The sequence below is a fragment of the Bicyclus anynana genome, chromosome 10 (genome assembly GCF_947172395.1).
Source record: "Bicyclus anynana chromosome 10, ilBicAnyn1.1, whole genome shotgun sequence".
NCBI lineage: Eukaryota > Metazoa > Arthropoda > Insecta > Lepidoptera > Nymphalidae > Bicyclus > Bicyclus anynana.
Genome location: NC_069092.1, coordinates 7,327,436 through 7,353,442, shown reverse-complemented (window position 1 = coordinate 7,353,442; position 26,007 = coordinate 7,327,436).

Here is a 26,007-nt window from a genome sequence, read left to right as displayed (position 1 = left end):
GCCCGTGACTTCGTCTGCATAAATATTTTCATTGTGATTTAGTTTTGAAACCGGTGCACTAAGTAAGTTTAGTACTCTAGTAACACCTCTAAAAACCTCTTTAATCGTTTCGTATTTTCGGGATCAGCTGTCTTATTTCCTATTTTGGCTTATATTATCAACCCATCAGAATGAAAAACAAATTAATTGACAAATTGTCATCCACTTATTATGATACAAATCACAAATGTCATCGGGTGCTTACGGTGGATATCACATAGTATATAAATGACACTTTGTTGTCCATTTCAATAGGTTGATAATAATATACCAAAATAGTGAATTGGCCAGCAGCGTGATCATACTAACTGTGATAGATAGAGACTCAAACGCCACAATCACATAGCTTATATTGATATTTTTACAATATTATTTATTGACGAAGTGTCAGAAGTTAAATAAAGTCGTTGTAACCAATGATGTTAAATACTGTTAGATGTATTACTAGGTCATGAACAATGAGGCGCTCAAAAAAGGAAATTTCCACATCTCAATGTTAGTTGTGGTCAACAATGAACGTTATTTTAACAAATAATATCTAAATATCATCTTCTATGTCGAGTTGTGTGTTAGTGTAAAAACTATATATACATAAATAAATGCTGGAATTAAAGAAAAAATTGTGCATGTGTGTGCTCAGTTTTGTAGTCTATTATTCGGATCACTTTTTGCGGTGAGTTTGTAGGGACGTAATCGATCTATAGTATGAAATTATCATTGGTTGTAACAATCATTTTCAACGTTTTATGTAGGAGGCTTACACTACTTTATACACATTATTGTCTACTTCAATAGGTTGATTAATAAATACCTAAATAGTGAATAGGCCAGGGGGGTGATTACACTAACAGTGATAGATAGATCACAATCACATAGTATAAATTGATATGTTTCCAATTGACGAAGTGTCAGAAGTTAAATAAAGTCATTGTAACAATAATTTTCAACGTTTTATGTAGTTCTGTTGTACTGAAACAGGCTTACATTCCTTTACACACATATGTGTAGCGCAAGGGAAAAAGCAACAACCACTTAAGCCAACGAGATAAATTGCCTAAATCTCCCAAATCCTATTTGGTGTGAGAATTGAAGTAAGTAAAACTAATGAAACTAAGAGAAATCCCCGGCTTTATTATAGGAAGTTGTTTCTCCAGTTAATTCTGCAGTGGGATAGAGAATTAATATTCTCGCAATTATTGAAACATTATTACGTCATCATCATCATCATCATCACGATCTTGAGTCGTCCATATCCAGCGTCTATGTAACCGGTTTGACATTGGTGATCTATCTAGTGGGGGGTTGAATAAAAATAACCAAGTTAGCGCGCTTCCATCTTAGATTGTATCGTAACTTACCATCAGGTGAGATTGTAATCAAGGGCTAACTTGTAAAAAATAAAAAAACCGGCGTGTGGTCGCCATTCCAACAATTTGGGATTCAAACTTCCACCGGCTATGAAATTATGGAGCTATGTCAATATTTGTGGTTTTTTTTGTGGAGATTATACCTACTCCAAGCACAGCTCGCACCATTGCTTGTATTTGGCTCTTTTCATAGTTTAAATTCACTATCGATCTCAGTAGGCACTAATACTCGTAGTAGGTAGGGTTCTAGATCTAGATCATCTGAAATACTATGAACCTAACCACGTTTTTTTTTTTTTTTTTTTTTTTTTTTTTTTTTATTCTTTACAAGTTAGCCCTTGACTACAATCTCACCTGATGGTAAGTGATGATGCAGTCTAAGATGGAAGCGGGCTAACTTGTTAGGAGGAGGATGAAAATCCACACCCCTTTCGGTTTCTACACGGCATCGTACCGGAACGCTAAATCGCTTGGCGGTACGTTTTTGCCGGTAGGGTGGTAACTAGCCACGGCCGAAGCCTCCCACCAGCCAGACCTGGACAAATTAAGAAAATCTCAATCTGCCCAGCCGGGGATCGAACCCAGGACCTCCGTCTTGTAAATCCACCGCGCATACCACTGCGCCACGGAGGCCGTCAAAACGTGCCGATATTTTTAAAATCAAAGTAGTTTATGAATGCCGTTATCATCATCATCATCATTAGTACCCCATTTTTGGCTTACTGTTGAGCACGAGTCTCCTCTCAGAATGGAGGGGTTATAAATAAAATGTATATTATATTATTAGTAAATCTTAGGATATAACAACAGAGAGTCCAGTATGCTAATTTATCAACAAACCTAAATCTACCACATATTTTGTGCAGTGATAAATATTTGCATGATTTATACGCAAATGGCCATACAAAATCTAATAAAATTAAACGAGACCGTATTTCTAATTTTGGCATAGGCCCCGTACGTTGACTAATTGTTATATTACCAGCTAATTGCTATGAAAACAATAAAGCGATCAGCAAAACAAAATTTATTATCTAAAAGCTTTATTAATACCGTACACATTGTGAGCGGGACAATTGGCATATTTTTCACTACGCCTGCTCCCACGTTGATATCTATAACGCCATTATTCAGGGGATTAGCTTTTTGCCGGATGAGTGGTAGAATATTCAAAAGGGTATTATTGGATTTTGTTCAATTTATTTCAGTGTCTCTCTCTCTAAAATCGATCTATATCTTCCACGCTTTGTTCTTAAACAAATTATGTTTACTCGATAAATGAACACAGGTGATGAAATGTAAACAATACTCGTACAATGAATAACAGAATGAACAATGATCTGCAAAAGCCGCATTGAAAGATGCAAAGTATTTTTCCAGATATTATACAAATTTAAGAGCCGTGATAGCCCAGTGGATATGACCTCCGATTTCGGAGGGTTTGGGTTCGAATCCGGTCCGGGGCATGCACCTCCAACGTTTTAGTTTTGTGCATTTTAAGAAATTAAATATCACGTGTCTCAAACTATGAAGCAAAACCATCGTGAGCAAACCTGCACACCAGAGAATTTTCTTAATTCTCTGCGTGCGTGAAAATTTTCTTAATTCTCTGCGTGTGTGAAGTCTTCCAATCCACATTGGGTGCACTATATTGGCCTAACCCTCTCACTCTGAGAGGAGACTCGATCTCAGCAGTGAGCCGAATATGGGTCGATAATGATATACTAATTTAAAACCATCTAAATGGTAAATGCTGAAACCTTTCTTGTTTATGTTTTTAAACAAATAGTGTAAGATATCGTGGGAAATACAGCGGGGGTGTTTGATAAAATAAAAGATGAAAGTTTGTGAGGGAGGTTCTACTTTTGCGTTACTTTACTATGACAAATTTAGTTCTGCAAGTTGGTCTGTTGTGGACAGGCTGCCTTGTCATTGTCATACCGTGTATTTTGAGTCCACTGTTCCTACCTGGTTACGTAATAAGCCATTATATGAGACACAGAACAGAAAACGCTAAAAGCCAACGCTTGTGATATGGCATATAAATTTTGACAGCCTCCGTGGCGCAGTGGTATGTGCGGTGGATTTACTTGACGGAGGTCCTGGGTTTGATCCCCGGGTGGGCTGAATGAGGTTTTCTTAATTGGTCCAGGTCTGGCTGGTGGGAGGCTTCGGCTGTGGCTAGTTACCACCCTACGGACAAAGACGTACCGCCAAGCGATTTAGCGTTCCGGTGCGATGTCGTGTAGAAACCGAAAGGGGTGTGGATTTTCATCCTCCTCCTAACAAAGCCCGCTTCCATCTTAAATTGCATCATCACCTACCATCAGGTAGTCAAGGGCTTGTCAATTTGTAGAGAAAAAAAGAAAAGGTATTGTCGTATACTTATACCGTACATACATTTATTTCTTCATCATCCAAGTATTATCAACTGCCAAAAAATATGAATGATTTCACTATAAAAAAGTCACACAAAAGCATTATACATGAATGAAATAAAATAAATAATATTAAAAGAGTCATGCATTTTGTAATAAAAAAATTAAATTATCCCCTTATAAACTCTACGACACGAAATCCTAATCCAAGGGATCCTAGGTTTGATACTATTGTCGTGCCCACGCCTAACAAGGGCTTTATGACTAGTTAGAGAAAAAAAAATTAAAGTCGTTGAAAACAAGACTAGTTTTCTTTAAAAAAAAAATGTGAGCCGTCACGGGACGTCTGGCAGATGTGAAACATCGACATTATTTTGTAAAAATTAAACAACACTGTATACACTACGAAGTATATACAATAGGTAACCAAGCTCAGTGTAGCGAGAGAGATGGCTTAAAGCGGATCGAGTGGGAGAGAATCGCAGTCGATTGCCCATGACGACGCGTCGCCACACCGTACACACTACTGCATATAGACTGCCGTGGCGACCTATACGTGCATGCGTCGCCACGCCAGAAATCGGTTTTACGTGCGGCTATAGATGTTTCACATCAAAAACATTTGTACAATCACCGTGCAGTTAAATTTCGCCAACAAACATTGCCCGCTGTCTCTTAGATCGAAAATTGAGCTGTGTTTATATCTACTGTATCTGTAATTCAAAATAACATTTTATCTGTAAATTATATGAATTTAAATTTACCTAGAAAACTTTGCGTTTATTTTACGTATGTAGTCTGATTTTATTATAATGTAGACTTGGAAACACTGCGCTCCAATTTATTTTCCAACGCAACCGCCTTTGAACTCACTTGTATGTCGTTCCATCGCAATACCAATTGTCATATAAACAAGCCGCTAACTCCAACTACGCCGTGACTACCAAACTTACGTTTGCCAATTTGCCAAAATTTCGGGGCAAAAAGAAAACTGCTTTTGCTGAATTTTGCCCGGCGGATAGTTGGGGTATCCATCCTTTTTTTTTGTATTGTCCATCGTAGCTGTGAAAACAAATAATAATTTGTTTGTGCACTTTGTAGTATAGGTCGTATTTTTCTGTATATAAAATAAAAAGACTTAAAGTTTGAATAAATATTTACTCCAGTGTTTAATATAACAGTGTTTTATATTTTTTGACGGCCTCCGTGGCGCAGTGGTATGCGCGGTAGATTTACAAGATGGAGGTCCTGGGTTCGATCCCCGGGTAGGCAGATTGGGATTTCCTTAATTTGTCCAGGTCTGGCTGGTGGGAGGCTTCGGCCGTGGCTAGTTACCACCCTACCGGCAAAGACGTACCGCCAAGCGATTTAGTGTTCCGGTACGATGCCGTGTAGAAACCCAAAGGGGTGTGGATTTTCATCCTCCTCCTAACAAGTTAGCCCGCTTCCATCTTAGACTGCATCATCACTTACCATCAGGTGAGATTGTAGTCAAGGGCTAACTTGTAAAAAATAAAAAATATAGAAAGGAAGTTCACATTTTTATAATTGGGAAATAATAAATTGTGGTCTTCCACATATTATTATAATTACCTTAATTAAAGTTCCTAGCGAAATATCAGTGCAATTAATACATACCTTTAATATGTTATAACGTGAATTTCTCTTTGAAAACCCTTTACATTTCCATTTTCTATGCAGGTTATGTATTTTCCTCGAAGAGTTTTAATAGCATCGCCGTGGGTTCTTTCAAGAGTAATTAATTAATTAATAGTACCGTCTAATGTTTACCCGTATATAGTTTTATAAAATTAATGTAAACATTTCATACCTAACCTTAAAACTGAAAGAAATTGAAGCAACACAACGATCTTATTAAAAACATATTCACCACGAAAAGTCTGGGGCCTGTTAAGGATTGCTTTTAGCAATAAGGCCGCCTTTGCGTGTAATTTCTTAGTTTTAAATATTCTTTTTAATTTTCAATTTGTTTTATATTATGAGCAATAAAATATTTCTTCTTCTAATGTTATATAGCCTTTCTCCAATAGGTCTATGGTCTATCGGACACTAACTTTTTTTTCAATCGAATTCGTAGTTGAACGTAAATCTAGAGATTAGAGCGTTATTGTCTTTATACCTCTATATATCTATCGTTCGACTGTTTACGTATACTTAACTAATTGAATTATGTACTTTGGTTGTACTTAAATGAACGGATGATGAACTGTACCGTTTCTCTGTATCGATGTTTTTGTTACTCGTAAGTGTGAGTCTATAATTCATATCAATCGCTCTCTGGCTATAGTATTGTGTTAGATATACAGCGATAGATTTTAATCCGAAACTCACACTATCTTTACTAATATTACAAATGTTGATGATGATGATGATGATGTTTGTTTGTTTGATTGAACGCGCTAATCTCAGGAACTACTAGTCCGATTTGAAAAATTCTTTCTGTGTTAGGTAGCCCATTAATAGAGGAAGGCTATAGGCTATGTATTATCCCTGTATTCTTACGGGAACGGGAAGCACGCGGGTAAAACCGCGCGGCATCAGCTGGTTGAGTTATAAAAATATCATTTCAGAATAGCGTTGCTATAGCCGTTCATGTCATATTAACTTGTATAGTTTTATATGTATGAAATCAGGCTCACTCATACAAAACTATTGCAACTTGATTACAACAAACACCTATAGATAGGTACGTATATACCCAAGTTCATCTCTCCTGCCGGCAATACCGAAGCGCACCGAAGTAAATTACTATCGAAAGTCGGATGAACTCTAAGCGCACGGTCCAAAACTTGTCTAACTTGTACCTTGTGTATGATTGTTTGCGAGTTACCAGCACCATGCTCCAATTTGTTACTCGACTCTCAATGCCTTTGAAATTTACTCGCTGGAATGCCGGTGCATTGCGGTGCCAATTGCCACACAAATATGATATGATGATACTATTTCATAAGGAAACTTTTTTTTTAATATTTATTACATTCAAAAAGGTTCTATACATGATGATGAAGATTTATGACGTATTGTAAATACTTACTACACAAAACATAAATGCAACTTTTAGTGGAGTCAAATAATACTTAGAACAAGCAAATGCAGGAAGTCCTCAGAAACAGCTGAAATATGATAAAATAATTCGAAACCTAAACCTAGACGACTGATTGTCGGCCAATTAATTAGACTATTGGCACCGCCTTGAAAGTGATCAATAGATACAAAATATTATAATATTTTCTTTCGCTTATTAGTTTCCTGCATACGTTTGTATTTTTGAAGTGGGTAGTATTTTTTAATTATTTTTTATACAAATAGCATAGAATTTTTTTAACAATATAAACAATTTCGTCCCCGCACCAAAACATTTCTGATTTTAAATAACATAAAAAACATGACTTAAAAAAAAATCAAGTTTCTGAGCAGGTCGAGGGTAAATGCCCTATTGAGTCGGCTATTAACAGTACATCACGAAGTATAAACGGGCGGACACATAGTTCGAAAAGCCAAAGCGAGTAAGGGTGCAAGTCCAAAGCGACCCTGCATCGGAAAGCGCAATCAAAAGTCAAAATTTCAATTAGGATTACTTTCTAAAAGTTTCTCTGCGTGATCGAATCAGAAATGAGGAGATCCACAGATGAACCAAAGTCACTGACATAGCTCAGCGAGTCGCGAAGCTGAAGTGGCAATGGGCAGGCTACGAAGTTCTCTAGTTTGAAGAGCCGATAGACGTTGGGGTCCCAAGGTGCTGGAAAGGCAACTCCGCACCGGAAAACGCAGTGTTGGTCGACCTGTCCTGTCGATGATTTTGATGGTATGAATGTTTTGTTTTGTGTGATTTTGTTACTCTTTCACGCTGTGACTACTGAACCGAATGGACTCAAATTTGAAACAGATAAAGAGTATAGACTGGATTAACACATACACTACTTTTTATCCCGAAAAAAATCATAGTTCCCGCAGGATTTGTGAAAAACTAAATTCCACGCGTACGAAGTCTCGGGCGTCCGCTAGTTTGAAATATTAAGTGAACTTCAGTAATTTAATATCAGCGGAATTTCAGTGACTATAATATATTTTACCTATGTAACTCAAATATGACACTTAGTATGTTCCAATTTGATACCCAACTCGAGACCACCTTTGGAACTAGCTTCCAAGAATGTCGCTTCATTGCAATTCAGATTGCAATGAACAAGCCACCAAGACAAGCTATGCCACGATAGGAAAACTTTCTCGCTCACTTTCCTCATAACATATCATTAAGAGTTCCGCGCATACTGGAAAATCTTGGCTCTTATATTTTCCTTGTAATAAGGATAAAACTTAATTATATGCCGGGAAACCAGGCATTCTTATTTTGAACTATTTTAGCGCGTGACTTCGATCATATTATTCTGATTCCGAGTTGTTTGCGGGAAGTTGGTTGCGGGAAAACTCGACGTTTGTGTTTTAAGTTACCGTCTTCACTTATTCCATCTAGTACCACCTTCTGTGACGTGACGAGTAGCAGCGACAGTAATTGTACTAACTTTTTTGTGGTAGATAGAGGAGACACCTCGAGCAGGTCCCAGGATTTATAACTTGTAGGTTTAAGGGATCCTTTCAGAATTCACTTCAATTTCAGAAACGTTATCATCAATTACAACCCAATACATTATTGCACAAAATCACTAACGGGACTGGCAGCGTGACGGTGTCTACGCTGCCTAACAAACAACCAACCAACCAACTCTGATACCTGCCCTCCACAGTAACAAAAATAATGAATGTTATTACCATCTTTAATCGAGGAACTTGTAACACTTCTTCTAGACTTTCTTCCTTCTGTCTGGGCCTGCACTACTAATTGGCACGTGCAATCAACTTGTAAATTTATAGCACTACTCCAGTATAGTATATAGTTCCACTATAGTGGAATAGAAAAAGTATATTATAATACGTTGGCTATCTGCAAAATACAAGTACAATTAGAACGAAAGCCTGCCATCATACGTATCACCCGCTAAGTATGGGAAAACAAATCTGGGCGTCAATAAAACTCTTTTACACAGCATCGCTTAGATGGCCCTGTCAGTTACTTTATAATAGGCCACAAATAAAACCAAAACCTGTCCAAATGTGCTGTGTGCAGCTAGGAATCGAATCCAGGACTTTCTAATTTTAGATAAACGCACACTCCTAACTACGTCAGAGAAGTCATTCCGAACAAAATAAACCATAAAAAATTTAGAAATTATACGTATTTCTCCCTATTTTAAATTAAAATCTCAGTATTTATTCAAATTACTTACACAAAACATTAATTAAATTTTTAAAGTTACACAATTTAGTAAATTCACTTTACACTTACAATTTTGTAACAAAAATATTGTGAGATATATTTTTGTTAGTCGACTGAATTTAAATATAGAACGCATCTGTAAGTTATACGCTAGTTTATCATATTCTTTAAAAAGCTCAGCCTTGCAACTTTTCAAGAAACTCTTGATATAGGCTAACGATAAAAGTACGTACAATAGTTACGCTCATAAATTATGAAAAAAGTTACTAGAGAGCTGATCATGTGCTTTATGCAATAAAGAACCGGTCTACTTGAGAAGTTGTTCGTTCCAGTCACATTAACTTGTATTTAGGTTCTAGCTGACGCCGTGCGGTTTCACTCGCGTGGTTCCCGTTCCTGTAGGAATACGGGGATAAAATATAGCCTATAGCCTTCCCCTGTATCTCTATTTCCCTAAATGGGCTATCTAACACTGAAAGAATTTTTGAAATCGGACCACTAGTTCTTGAGATAAGCGCGTTCAATCGAACAAACAAACAAACAAACTCTTCAGCTTTTTAATATTAGTATAGATTAATCATTGTAATAATTACATTGTAATAAAGCCTCTTTAGTCCAGTGATTAAGGGTCCTGTGTTATCATGAGGTTCTAAGGCCCTGGATGATTATGTTCTATTTAAAAAAATTAATATTACATGTCTCAAACAGTGACGGGGAAAAACATCGTGAGGAAACCTGCATGCAGGATGTGCATTATGGTTTTATATTACATTACAGCACATGTGCATTTAACTTTACATTACGGCACATGTGCGTAATAAGATACATTACAATATTAAAATTGTTTAAATAACAGATACTTTACGAGCAAATGTGTTATAAAACTAATTTACAATACGAGTACAAATAAATAACACAAAATGCATACGAGTACCTAACTAAATAGTAATTAACTCGTGCATCGTATCGCTCCTCAGTGCTCACACGTATTACTCAAATTGCTCGAGCAAATATACAATTTTGCGCACTCAGATCATCGATACGTTATTACACTTGATCTCGCTGCATCGCTCTCGATAAGTAGATTACTCGGTTATGTGCGAGGCGCGCGAGCTCACTCTAAAATCTGGTAATTAGGTCGCTATAGTTTACCTGAATGTTCATGTTAGCCGTAATTGGGTTTGCATCTATTTTACCGTGCCAGTTTCAGTTTAGATCTGAGACGCTTTTTAGGGTTCCGTAGTCCACGAATAACCCTTACAGTTTCGCCATTAAGTTAGAATCCTAAGCTTTGTGAGGGATCCAAAGGTGCAAGAAGCGAAAAACTTTGCTCTGGTGTGACAGATACATTTTATCACCTTACAAGCGAAAAAATACAAGATGTTAAAAATATACTTCCTTTTTTGCTCACTGTTTTTATGCAGCAAACACGCCATTTTTGAGCTAGAGAGGTGAAAAGTATATTTTCATTTCATTATATTCTCATCTCAGTAGGAAGGCCTGGCCCAGTGATGGGCCGATAAACTTGGCTAATAATGATAGCGGTTTTCCCCATGGATGTCATCATCATCATGATTTCAGCCGATGGACGTCTACTGCAGGACAAAGGTCTTTTGTAGGGACTTCCAAACATCACGATACTGAGCCACCTGCATCCAGCGAATCCCTGCGACTCGCTTGATGTCGTCACTCCTGGTCGACCAACACTACGCTTACTAGTGCGAGTTTACAAGCACTTTGGGACCCCAACGTCCATCGGCTCTTCGAACTATGTGCCCCGCCCATTGAAACTTCAGCTTCGCAACTCGTTGAGCTATGTCGGTGACTTTGGTTCTTCTGCGGATCTCCTCATTTCTGATTCGATCACGCAGAGATACTCCTAACATAGCTCGTTCCATCGCCCGCTGTGTGACTCTGAGCCTTCTTATGATGATATATTCTACAACCCATTGATGTAGACTAAACTTATTCTGATAACTGCCTAAACTATTACGTTAATCTGTACATCTTACCTTTACATTCAAAGCGAAACAGACTTTCAGAAGTAGACAATCTAATAAAGTACTTTTAATATAGTTTGGCATTTCTAAAATTATTTTAGCCAGTGGAGTTTACACTCACTGTTAGTGCAAATGACAACATTTTGTTGACACATTGTGGTTTGTGGTGCTCTAAATATCACTGCGTTTTACAAATTTATTACAGAATATTACGAGTGCATAAACAACAATATTATCGTATAACTATTACGAATACAATCGCAATCTGCATCAAAGTTAAAGCGAATGCAAATGTACTCAGGAATGTGTGCAAAAAATATCTAACACACATTTATTTAAATAAGTCCAGTTTACACATTAATTTTCACTGAAAACTAGCACTACGTAGCATATAAAATAATACGTGGTATTTAAATTAAAATTGGTCACGTTGGTTTTGCTAATGAGTGTTCCGTTTCTTATTCCCGTATTTCCCGTACTAGCGATCACCTCGGCGGTTTCGCGCGTATTTTCTGTACTTGTGGGAACATGAAGGTGTTAAACAGCTTATGACATTCGCTGATAATATAACTTGTTTAGAAAGGAATGAAAGAATTTATGAATCGGTTTCGTGGCTTAGGCGGATATATCAAAACCTCTAGGACTATGTGAATTTTATTAATCTAAGTTGTATCTCGATTTTTAAGCTTTCTGTACGTTTTAATTATGAAACAATAATGGAATGTTACACTGACTGATGTTATCGTTTTAACTAGCTTTACGACTCTGGAATGTAGCCCTTTTGGGCCTGTTATGTTTATGTGTAACTGAATAAAATACTTTTAAAGGATACTTTTACGTATAACGCGTTATAGCCCAGGATCCGTGAAACGTTTTTACATATGATAACTATCAAGTTAACTTTCCGTGAGTGGCTTCATCTTGATGAGACGCTCACCTTTTTTTATGAAAATTCTTGATTCTGGTATAAGTAACTGGGTTACCAGGTAATAAAAATTCTGAGCGTCGGAACGAGATGTCCCACGCAATTTGCAGGACATTGTGGGTGTTAAGTTGTAGTAACTATTAATTAAGCAACAGTAAAAAAACAGCTGGTTTGTTGTTACTAACCAAATGGTTTTTTTACTGTTGCTCAATTAATAGTTATATAATTAAATATAAAATATGTTAAATTAAAAAGAAATAACTTGCTAGTAATTAATTGTAAAAAATTATCCACGGATCCTGGATTATTAGAATTGTAATGAAGGTTTAAGAAACGCAGAATGCAAGTCTCTCGAAACAGTATAATGACTATAATGGGTTGAATTACTTTTTTTGAGAGATTTTATCCCGGAGTTTAACGATGTATATAACAAAACGATTAATAAGAAAAAGGAATATTGCTGGTGACTTTACATTTTCTGAATTCAGAACATTCAGAAAAAAGCTTTCGACTTGTGGAAGTTGCAAAATACCATGCCAAATGCTCAATATTATCATGCTAAATAATTTCGCGAACGTAATGTATTTTTACACCAATCGCATTTTAGCTGCGAAAAGAGCGAAGCGCAATTTTTGTGTTGAGTTTCAAATTTAAATTTGCTTAACGCTATTTCAAATAGAGAAAAACATTTTTTTGTTTAACGTACAAAAATATTCTACAGTTTTATATGATATACAGAAAACAACGAAAATAATATTGTATTTTGACAGACGTCGGACGTCCGTGACTTATACATCACATGCTGACGCCGCGCGGTTTTACCCACGTGGTTCTCGTTCCCGTAGAAATACGGGGAATATATAGTCTATAGCCTTCCTCAATAAATGGGCTATCTAACACTGAAAGAATTTTTCAAATCGGACCAGTAGTTCCTGAGATTAGCGCGTTCAATCAAACAAACAAACAAACTCTTTAGCTTCATATATTAGTATAGATAGAGAGTAATTCCCACAGAACAGACATCGCTAAATGCTAACGCTTTTGTTACCTATTATATCTGTGGTAATTACTATCACTTGGATATATGAAGGTAAATACTAAATCATTTTCAGATTAGCTATAGAGTCAGTCAGAGTTAAATTTTATAAGTATAGTAAGAATTCACTAAAATAATTCAGACTCTTGTAGAATCTACTATTAAAAATCAGATCCAATAAGAGATCCGTAACATCTCCAGTATGCTGTAAAGCACTCGTATTTAATGAAGCCAATTCTCTCCCGTCCGTTTCACATTGTTTTTTCTTTTAAATTTTCCGGCGTACTCTCCTCTACATTCATCACATTCCATGTTTCCGCGTGCGCAAATTACTTTTGATTTTAAATTCCTACAACATTGATTTAGTGAACAACAGGCTATTTGTCACGTCCCGGCGCAAATCGTGCGATCTGACGACATTTTCATTTGTTTTGTCTTCGTCTTTTACTTTTCTTTTCATCATCTTTGCAAAGTCTTTATTATGTTCAATTAGCTTTCCATTGTAAATCGAAATTATACCAACTTCTCCTGTAATGTTTTTCATTAACTAAATTTTTACCTAATAAGACGAAATTAGAATAAAATCTTGAAAAACTCAATTTAAATATGTAACGATAATAATCTATTCGTCAAGTAATTACCAATACAATTAATAGGTATATAAAAAAGAATCCGGTTTTTAGTTAAGATTTGTAAGATTTTATTTATATATAAATTCAAAATTCAGTTAGGCTTAGTTTACAAACACTTTGAAAACGTCAATTTAATTTAATGGTGGTAAGTAAAGTCGAAAACTTAAAATTAAATTTACGAGGGTTCCAAGCGCGTCTTAGTCCGAGAAGAGCCCACAACAAACTCAGCCAAGGATTTTTTTGTATACCTCCATTATACAAATTTATCTAGAACTAAGTACACGTTTGTATAGTGCAGTTTAACACCAAGCTTTTTTATCATTTATATGATTATATATTAACACTAATATGACTTTCCTATAAGCTTGCCTTTTATAAACACTTCGAACTTTTTGAGAAACATGCCAATGGTTTTATTTGCTAGCTTATTATTATTTAAATTATTTAAACTAGTATAATATAATAAACGAGCAATTAAATATCGCAAAAAAAAATTTCGTCAGTAACTGCCACGTGTCAATAAGTAGGTACACAAAATAAATTTGCATTGCATGACTCCCAGTCATTGTTTAAGTTTAATAATTTAATTCAATATAATATAGATAAGTACCTACGTAATGAAAGTTCGTAGAACAGTATAAAGGAATTATATTATTTCAGTAGTTTTACCCGATCAAAATCCAGAACATACAGTATTTTGTACGGTATAATTGATTTTAAAACCAATTTAAAATAAATTACGTCAAATAACGGCTCAGCAAATAATAGTTTAAAAGGGTTTCACTATACAATTGGGCCGTTATTTTAAAATCCAATTTACCGACTGGATCCATCGAAATTTAATTAGGAGATAATAAGCCATTATTTGGAATCTGATGCGCTAATTAATAATAGTTTTAAACTATTATGAATAATATACCTAATTTTATTTGTTATATATTGTAATTTTGAAAGAATTTTCATCGCAAATACGAGTTTTACTGGATGTTTTTTGTGTTTTTTTCTTTGATTTGTACCTCTGACAATGTGTCATCATCATAATCATCATTATCACCATCGTCACCTTCATCATCATCATCATCACTAAAATCATCATCGTTATTAGCCAGTGGACGTCCACAGCTGGACGTAGGTCGTATGTATCCAGCGATTCCCTGTTAGTTGCTGGATGTCATCGATTCACATAGTGGGGGTTGACCAACACTGCGCTTTTCAGTACGGAGGCGCTCTTTGAACTGTGTCCCGCCCATCGCCACTTCAGTGGCTGGAAGCGGCTTGTGATGGCCTGAATTTTGCCCACACACTGACTATAAGTAAAATACATCTCATGATAATGAAGGCCTTCGGAAACTTCGGTGGAACGTTACAAAAATAGACACAAACTCATTTTTGCGTTCATAATTATTTTAGTATGGACAGTTTGCCCATTAATGACTAAAAACAACGGCAAGCAACGCCGTTCTTTCTAACAAGGTTTCTCATTATAAAGTTTATGATAATAAATTATGCATTTCGCTTAGTTGACATCTTTGTTGTCGTGCCGCAAACATATTCAGCGAGTTTCCAACTAATTTTTATAAGTTCCGGGAAAAGTTCAATATTTTTATAACGAAATCCCAATGTACATAAAGCTTCCTTATTTGCATTGCTCGGTCTTTTCGTCTTTGAGAATATTGCGAGGCAAGTTTTCTTGCTAAAGTTAACAGCAGTTGCTTCGTAAGTCAGCCCCAATGGCACTGCGCTTACCAAAGTCACGGAATGCAAATACCTAATGATAACACATTGCAGGCAACTTTTAAAAAAGCTATAAATTTGCTAAGTTTTATAAATTATACATACAATATTTTTTCATCACTATCATTAATGACCTACTTACAGGGCCAGACCTCCCTCTTTATAAGACACTAGCGGACGCCCGCGACGTCGTCCGCGTAGAATTTAGTTTTTCACAAACCCCTCGGGAACCATGAATTTTTCCGGGATAAAAAGTAGCCTATGTGTTAATCCAGGCTATAACATATCTTAATACCAAATTTCAGCTAATTCGGTTTAGTGTAGTCGAGGCGTGAAAGAGTAACAAACATTCATATCATCAAAATCATCAGTTTTCACAAAACTCGGGAAACCATGGATTTTTTTCGGCAAAAAAGTAGCCTATCTGTTAATCCAGCCAAATCGCTTCAGTAGTAGCGGTGTTAAAGAGTAACAAACATCCAAACAAACATACATCCAAACATCCATACAAACTTTCGCGTTTATAATATGAGTAGGATAGGGGACTTGGAACACAAACCCGGTTGGTTGACGGGCTTAGGGTGATAATACAATGTTCAGTATTGTAAAGATAAGGTTGTTAACCATAATGACCAGAATCCACAGCTAAATGTGCTTTTTGAGGCACAAGGGTTTTCTACCACTAACTTACCAACACCGTTTTTAGGATTTTTTTTCTGAGAATTTAGGTATTGGAAAAAGGGATCAATACTTCATAGCCCAGCTCAGTACTCGAACCAGGGAACTCGTCGTTAATTATTTTATCACCTGTTTTAGTGTTACGGTACCAAGGACTGGTATGACTGGTCTTACGGTACCAAGGTTATTTTTCAAAGAACACGTCCATAATGTGCTGTCAACAATGCCATAAAATAAACATGGCGTTAGTGCTTCCCGGGATGACCAATGTCAAAAAAGCTCTACTATTACTAAAATATGTGGGCACGTTTATAGTTTTATTAATGTATAATAAATCTGTGTTATTCCTGAAATTCATAATTAACATTAAAACATTAAATATTTTTTTACTTTACTCTCAAAACATCATTGTTCTATAATAATATTATATTAAATATTAGCAATGCCCTGACACGGCTTCATGTAATATTCATACTAGTATCATTAAGCCAACTAATATATTAGTACTTAAATGCATGAATTCGAAATAAATAAGTATAAAAATTTACCGACCTCTAATCCTTCCTTTTGAGTCGCGTACAAAAGGTCTTCAACTGGCAAAAACTTTCCCAGAATTGCTTACAGATTATCAAAATAAGCAGTTGTTGTGAACAAAAAGTCCCAGAGCCCGGCACCGCTCGACACGGCCTTTCTATTGTGCCATATATTCCGTATGTGCGGAACGTTCGGCCATATTTCTTGACGTCTATGCCGATGGCGGCACCGGTAGCATTTCACGCGACGCTCACTGATTTCTCGATGCGCGGTTTCCTGCCCGCAATAGTATTTTATTCACGGTCCAAATGCAACATTGTGTCGGGTTACGTTGTCGGGGCAAATGTTATAAGTGAATCTCTCGCAACGTATAACACCGCTCACCCCGCTATGTAATTCAGCACGGCGAGGCACGTACGCTTCCAATTTGACGATATGAGCCGGAAACCATTGTCAAACACTAGCGCTCACCGTGTATACAGCGCTTTAAAGTTTTACTGCTTGTTTACAATACGAGTGCTGCCCTCGACGATATTCTTTTTTGCCGTTGATAAAAAACCTTTATGGCCGATACTTCGGGGAAACGCGGAGCTTTATTCACGTTGCTCAAACGATGAAATGGATATCTGGATACAATAACACAAAAAGTACAAATCTTAAATGGGTTTCGAACATCTATATCTATTGCTACTATCTACTGGTTAGCAACATTTTTATTCAGACGTTTTAAGTATCTACAGACTACTAACATATTTTTATTTTTTGGGTAAAAAGCTAGCCCGTGTACTATAGCTTGGCAAATTCGTTTGTAACACTCCCGATGGTCCGCGCGGGCCGGTAGCGATGCCTCCGTCGCCCGCATATCATGGAACTTGCCAAGCTTTAATTCAAACGACTAATACGAGATCCGGGCGTATCATCTCATCTCATCTGTTATTTATTTGGGATAAGAAATATTCACATTGCAAATAGGCTGCCGAGTAAAATTACGGCCGGATAGTATTAAATGATCATTATTTTTTTTTATTTATCTAATCTACTTCCCTCATTGGTGAATCACACTAATATAATAAAGGCGAAAGTTTGTGTGTAAGTGTTAAAGTGTGTAAGTATGTTTGTTCCTCTTTTACGCTGCGGCTACTGAAGCGATTTGGCTGAAATTTGGAATGCAAATAGATTTTACTCTAGATTAACACATAGGCTACTTTTGATCCCGGAAAAATCCATAGCTCGCGCGGGATTTGTGAAAAACTGATTTCCACACGAACGAAGTCGCGGGCGTGCGCTAGTTAAAAATAATCGTACACTAGTAAAAAAAAATTGAAACCGTAAAGGATGCCTGCTTTCACACACCAACTGTATGTGGGGTTGACAGATATAAACAGTTGAGTTGTTTATACCAATATCCTCCAGCTATTTAGTCGTCTATTAGGTATGTCAAATGAAAGCTTAATTACATTAAGTTACCTTTGATTTACTTAATAATTTCCTAGATTATGTACGAAAAATTCATTGCAAGATAAACAGCGACAGTTGCGGCATTTTAATCCATTACACAATATACTTGCATTAACATTCCATGTAAACAAATGACTGCAATGCACCGCGATAACTTGAAGTTAGCGCATGTCAAGCGGTGGCGTTTGTAGATCGAATCATAGTGTCGTTGGTGTCACGGGAGCTAGGCGCCGTGATGTAGGTAAATAGGTAAAGGTAATATTTATGCATCTGATTGGTGTCGCCTCCAAGGTGGCACCGACTACGGTACGCGCCGCTGTCGCGATGTCTCTGATTTATTGCCGTAATATAACGCCAGGCTGTCATGCAGATATTTTTATAAGCTTTATACAGACTTCAGTTTAATATTTTCGTTTTTTATGAGTGTCAACGTGATAAAACTAGTTGCTATGAAGTGTATCGACAGGGGAGATCGATGGCAGTAATAGGTTTTCATTTTTTTAAAAGCGAAGCGCTTTTAGGTTGGTAGGTTTCTTTACCGTAAGCTATTGCATAGCTTTTATTGCGGGCTTCGAGTGCGGCAACCGAATCAGGAAATAAATCTAACAGCCGTGTATCAAGTTGACACATTTCGACGTTATCATATTTACTCAAATGGACAAGTGCTATGAAACTAAGGGGAAAAACTTATTAAATTCAGCACAACGTACAGACATTTTTTGTTTTTTTTTTTATTATTTTATTCTTTTTGTTGTTATATTTAAGTGACTTTATTTTTGTATTTCTCATTTATTCCATAAAAGAAAAAAAATGTTTTTTTATCGGTTGCCACGCTCAAAAAGTGTAATTCTATTAATTGTTAAAGAAAAAATTAATTAAAGAAAAACTCGAATTAATATTAAAAAAAATAATGCATAACAACAAAATAATGCAGTCCCCAAATGCCACACGTATTTTTTTTCACAAATAAATTGTACGTATGATTTGATAACAGCTGACAGTACTCTGTAACGAGTACTTATAGCTGATAAAAAAATGTAAAAAAACAAACAAATTTTAGCGTCCAAATCTCATCTTCCATAAGTAATGATGCCTGACCTGGTAGCGAGCCGCCTGAAAGGATTATGATAATTTGTATAAATAGAAACATTAGCCGGAACCCCTTAAATCACTTTACCTTTGACAAATAATAATTTATATTTTGACATTGACTTTGATGTTAACTCCGTTACATGAGAAATCATGGAGAAATTCCTGCCTCCGATTGCCTCCCAAAAGGTTAAATCTGATTTAAATATATTTCAGTGTGGATTAATTTATCAGGAAATATTTCTGGCAATTTAGTAATTTTATTATTTGAGGATCAATTTCTTTTTACATGACATATAAACATCATAATATCATTTATCATCAGCCTATGTGGCTTCTGATCATGAGTTGTCTGTCTGTCTGTTCGTTGAAGCTAATCTCCGAAACGGCTGAACCGATTTCAATGGGAATATTGAGCGTTATTGGACAACAATAAGGCATCTTTTAATCCCGGAGAAATCCATGAATTCCGCGGAATTTGTTTAACACCGAATTTTGAAGACAAAGTCGTGGGCGACCGCTAGTAAACAAAATAATGTGTGAATATTGAGGTGACAGGTTAATATGCGGGTTACTACGATTAGGCGCTTACCTTGTTAACAAAGTAAATTAAGCGCAATCTCGGTTAAGCAATGTAATAGAATAAGTACATATTATAATGTAGGTATTTGTATTTAAACAAACATTTGTACACTAATTATTACGCGTTAATGTCTACAAATCCAACAAAGCATGATCTTGATCGTATACATATACGTAATAGGTTAAGGTATTTATTGCACTACTAAATTATGCATACATAGACATAACGTAATTATTTTAGAATTTAAACTATCGTGAGTGTTATTCATAATAATTGATTATGAAACACGGCTAAAACTCACGTGATATTAGGTCGGAGTATGCCCGACTAGTTTCGAACCTATACGGGGCCCTTAGTCATGAGCTGGTTCTTGCATCGCGGCACGATTCAAACTGCGAAGCGGCTGCGCGACGCGCTGCTGCACGCATTGCGCGCGCGGAGAGGGGTTGATAACGTAATACGTCCAATGTCATCATTATCAATCTTTATTCAGCTCACTGCTGAGTCCAATATGGGTTGAGAATGAGAGGAGTTAGGCCAATAGTCCACCAAGTCAGAGTTAAGATACTGTGACCACGCGGACCACTTATTGCGAATTGGCAAACTTCACACACGTAGAGAATTAAGAAAATTCTCTTATAAGCAGGTTTCCTCACAATGTTTTTCCTCCACCGAGACACGTGATATTTAATTTCTTAAAATGCACATAACTGAAAATTTTACTAAATCGAAATCCAATGTCTGTAATGTTATTTATATGGGGCTTCAGATAAAGGTTTGAGTCCTGTATATGTCCTATATTTGAGCTTTCTATTAACAAGAAGGTAACTGTAGTAGCATCCCGAATTTGGGAAGTATGTGGAGTTACGCCCCTATGTTATGCCATTAGCCCTATGTTATGCGTTTTCAACCTTAAACGCAACCTAAACTATCAGCCATTTTCACCCAATACTTCCACATTTACGTACGCCGTGCGCACCCATTTACAAGCCAGATAGCGTGCTCCCTTGTAATTGCACGGACCATAGGTGCTACGAATATAACCTATAGACATTCAAGTGAATCTTGTTGCATTTTGCATAAAATCGATACTCATGAATGTGGCACGCAGGAGCCGTTGAGAGCCGCATGCGACTCCCACACTCGAATTTGCCAGAACAGGTTTAAATTTAGAACACTATTCCCGAATGGAAAAGAAATGACTATTTCAGAACGTAGGAATAACAATGCTTTATCAGAAACTTCACGATCTGAAATTAACGTTTACTTTTAGTAATCACTTACTAATTCTTACTTACAAATTTAAAGAAAACAAATTTAAAGGTGAGAACACTCAGCTAAAAATACCTACAAAAACTTTAAATGTTTCATGATTTTTGTTAATTTAGAACTTAAGAATAAATAACAGAATTCGATTAAGTAAATTTTTGTAACGAAATTAATATAATGCAAAAAATAAACACATTTTTATTATTCAAAAGGCTCTGTATGTACTCATGTACGTAAAATTACCAAGTACGACTAAAATTTAAAGGTTAGGCAACCTGCTCAAAATTTAATTGCAGGAAACTGGACGAAATTTAATAGGGTAATGGGTCTTTGACGGGTTTTTCAATTATGAGCAAGGGTAGTTAATTTAGGGTAAAAGAGGTAAGCAAAACGAATGCGAACAACCGGAGCGTCGACGGGGCCGGGAAATCTAATTTACTGTGGGAGACAACGCGGACGTTTGTCACAGCGCACAGTACTGGCGCCAATTAGCTAAATACTTACAACGAGCAAATCGGTAGGTGGTTCTGCATTTCCAAAAAAAAATTGTTTAAAATACCTCGTATTAAGTTAATAACGCCCCCCCAGTACTCCGACTGCGGCGGCCTATACAGTGTGTCCCGTAATTAATGGATAAAACGCAACGCACACCACCTAATTATCTAAAACTATTATGAATAATGACCAAGTTATATTCTTTTTTCGAATTTTTAAATTTTTCTATCTTGAATAAGTTTTTTCAACTTTAGCTGCTGGAATTAAGATTTTAAAGATCTGGTTTTTGTTAAACAGTACGGATTTAATTACCAATATTAATATTGTTTTTGCCAATAATGTTTTATTTGTTTTGTAGAAGAAGCTTTGAGCACAATAATTATCTTTCTCTCATTATGATATAACCCGATTTAATAAAAATTGCCCTGTAAAAAAATATACGAAATTGAAAATGCACTTAACTGAAAGGTAGACGCCCCGAACCGGATTCGAACCTACATCCTCTTAATCGAAGGCAAAGATCATATCTACTGGGCTATTGCGGCTCTTTTAATTACGGGATACCCTGTATATTTACATTAACCGAAGCCCGCGACTTCGTCCGCCCGTAGATCTAATACAAAATCCGCTCTTAGCAGACGTCTACTAACTATAAATTACCTCCGTGCCAAATTTCATCTTTGTACGTCGAGCACTTCTCAATATTTTCGACCTTTTGAGACCTTTCTCTTTTATATATTTAAATTATAATTACAATGTACATACAAATATTTTTGTCCATGCATGCGTAGGTATGGTTTGGTTTAGTCTAAACTATGCAGTATTTATTTTTATTTATTGTGCACAAGTGTGCTTGTTAATGTTTTTATAACTCAAAATTAAGAGTTAGACTTCGCCCTACAATTACAAAATAGGCCGATGACATTGATATAATATAAATGAAAATAGAACATTGAACCTATAAAATGTGAATGCTACTGATATTTATAAACAGACAAAGAGACTTTATAAATAAACTCAACAAAGTCCGCACAGGTCATCTATCATGAACTGTACATTAGAAACATCTCGCGATTGTTTATAGGTACCCACTCAGTAAGCTCTTCTTTCATTAGAGACGAAGCCGCGCAAGAAGGCTGTACGAACACCAAGATTGATGGGCTCGCGATGGATTTGTTCTATTCGCGCTCATTCATCAATCATTCGCGGGTATTTTTCCGTGTCTCAGGTTGTTTAGCCTAAATAGATTGTTGCAGGGGATACATCGCTCATATCGACATGTGTATCACATTAGCATTGACGTTTACTCAATTATAAAGCCTTAAGGGACGCGTCGTTTGGCTGATGTATCGTCATCCCTTGCGCGACGTTACAGAGGGTATATGTGTTCATCTGTACTTATTAATATCGTTTTCTTATTGTGGCACTTTAGCGGTGAAACTTTGGAGAATTTTATTAAGATTTTTATTTTATTAGACTAACAATACTGTCTTGGTGGCATCTATAACCTTAATTTTTTATACATATAGTATATTTACATATATCACAAATATTTTATATACATATACCTTTATTTTTTTGGTAGAATCTTTACAAATAGTCAACTGACGTGTCAAAAGTGCTTATAATTGAGCCTACTTGAAATAAATGAATTTTGATTTTTTTTTTATTTTTTATTTTTATTGTACCTGTAATATGAGCACTTTCAAGGCAAGAATGACTGATAGGCATCTTTTAGGCAAGCACTTTAGCCTCACCTTGAAAAACCGAACAAGTGCGAGTCGAACTTGCCTACTGAGGGTACAGCAAACCTGAACGAAAAGCTTACGCTTGTTAATAGAAATGACATGATTAATATCCACTAATCAGTAGAAACCCATGCTCAATTTTAACAATTGAAACCTTTGAGAAAGGCCAACGTGTTAAGTATGTTATAAGGTCATTAAACTGTCACACTGCAAAATGCGATAGGCTAACAATTCCAACTCGACAGACATGAAACACAATACTTTAGAAAACAGTATAATATTCGATACATCTGCAGTACAATAGCGCTTAGAAGTGTGTTTTTATTTTTTAATCCTATATTTATGTAACAAAAGCATCAAGCGTCGCTTGTTTGAACATCGTTATGTTGTATTCTCCCCAACTTCATAGACATTTCACATTCAATGGACTTAATTATACTTCCTTGAATTATGCATAAAACATTCGATTCTATTGTTCGGGATAGCTTTTCGCGAACTTATTAAGTGGTATCGAACTAGGTCGATAGGCATCCTGTATGAACCTTTCGATGCAACGTATTCAAAACCTTTCGGTATGACCTACATTACAAAATCCAATTGCTAGGCATTTTTCTCTATGTATTCAAAATTAATTCTCATTGACATGACATGTTTATACATATCTACATACAGTGATAGCCCAGTGGATATGACCTCTGCCTCCGATTCCGGAGGGCGTAGTTCGAATTCGATCCGGGGCATGCACCTCCAACTTTTCAGTTATGTGCATTTTAAGGAATTAAATATCACGTGTCTCAAACGGTGAAGGAAAAACATCGTGAGGAAACCTGCATACCATAGAATTTTCTTAATTCTCTGCGTGTGTGAAGTCTATGCCAATCCGCATTGGGCCAGCTTGGTGGACTATTTATATATAATAATTTGCCTAACCCCTCTCATTATGAATATGGGTTGATAATGAAGATTATCGTATTCAAATGTTGGGAAAGTCATTGAACATAGAAAAAGCTCAGAATACAGAAAACCACCAGAAGCCACGTTTAGATGTCATTCTATAGTGCGCAGTGTGTCCAAAAATTGTACACAACAGCCTGCACTCGTCGCACTTCTCACCCGCGTAATGTTGCTAGTACATGAGGCTGTTAAATTTTTCCCTATTTTGTGGTAAAAATTTATAATGTTAAAAGGAAAACAATAAGTGTACAGTCAGCAAGAAAATGAACTCTAAAAAATTTAAGACAAGGACAAATAAATAATAGATATAATATGACGGTTATTATAAAACGTATCAACTAACAAACTAAAGAAATACATATTTACAATAATAATTTTATATATTCCATATAATTATATTATATTATTATTATAAATATGTATTTCAATCGCGTGCACAGTTATTATTATCTCGTCTTATTTCTCTAATTTTTATGTCTCTTAAAATTCAAGTATAAATAAGGCCATTTAATTGGTTTAATATCTTTTAAGAATGTGTTTTGAAGATAAAAATATTTTATTTAATCCTCTTGCTCAAACAAACAAGCAAACAAGTAGGTACACAAACAAACAAAAGACCAAACAAGCACACGAAAACAAACAAATGTGCAAACAAACACACAAACAGACAAGAACGAACGAACTTATTATAATACAGCACGCCATTGTTATTTGTAAAATTTTAAAGCTTTAAGATTATTTTACACTTTTTTTATCTGCGCTGATCACCAAAATTTTATTTCAACTTACTTGCCGGAACCTATGCCTACCTATTTAGTTGATTAATATTTTACATAAATAATAAATCCTTGAATTGAAATTAAAAGTAGGGAAGGGAAAAAAGTCAAAACAATTACATTGGCAACACAAAATGAAGGCATCGGTTTCTATGACAACTAAATTCACGTAAAAATTATTCATTATTATATCATAACAATATTTATTTGTGCTACTTACACGTGAAATGTGATCCTATTCAGTTTCTTTTTTTTACCAACGGCATTTTTACACGAAGGAATAGCACAAGACGGCTTAATTTAATTAAATTTGTCACCTGTATAGCACGTCAAACAACACGACAAACACAGAGTGAGTAATCGTAAAATGTGTAGTTTAAATGGCTTCACTTCTTTGCGCTATCACTCCTTCTGGTGGTTTTCTGTATTCTGAGAGAAAAAGCATGTCACAAAACATTTTCGCATGAAATAACTGTAGACCAAATCTAGAAGCAAATGCAATTTTTAATAATAAGCACGGTACATACTCCTTAGTAGAAAAGCCCTGAATAAATAAATATGTATTTACACAAGGCATTGTTGCATATAATGGGAGATGTGGACTTAAAAACGTTGTACCAGTTCGTAGAAGGAGCACTAGAGGCACAGAACTTGGCAAAGCTTTACAAACCAGATAGAAACCTATGTTGCTATTTTCAGTTAAATTATTAAATTACCTACGTAACACAGCGAATTTCCCGAGTGCTGTGGTGGCTCAAGAACGTTATGCAATACTGCACTTCTAGATAATATAATATATGTGATTCCTTAAGTATTTCTAAAACCATGTGGACTTATAATATACCTACATATTAAAGACAAAAGCTTCAGTATAAAATCGCCGTTCCCGAAAAATAAAACCATAATTGCAAAAAACAGAACTTAGATAAAATTGAGAAAGCTCATATGAAAGCTTATTTATTAACCTTCGTCAAGTTATTTACAAAAGCCTAGATGCTATAATAAAAAAAGAAATA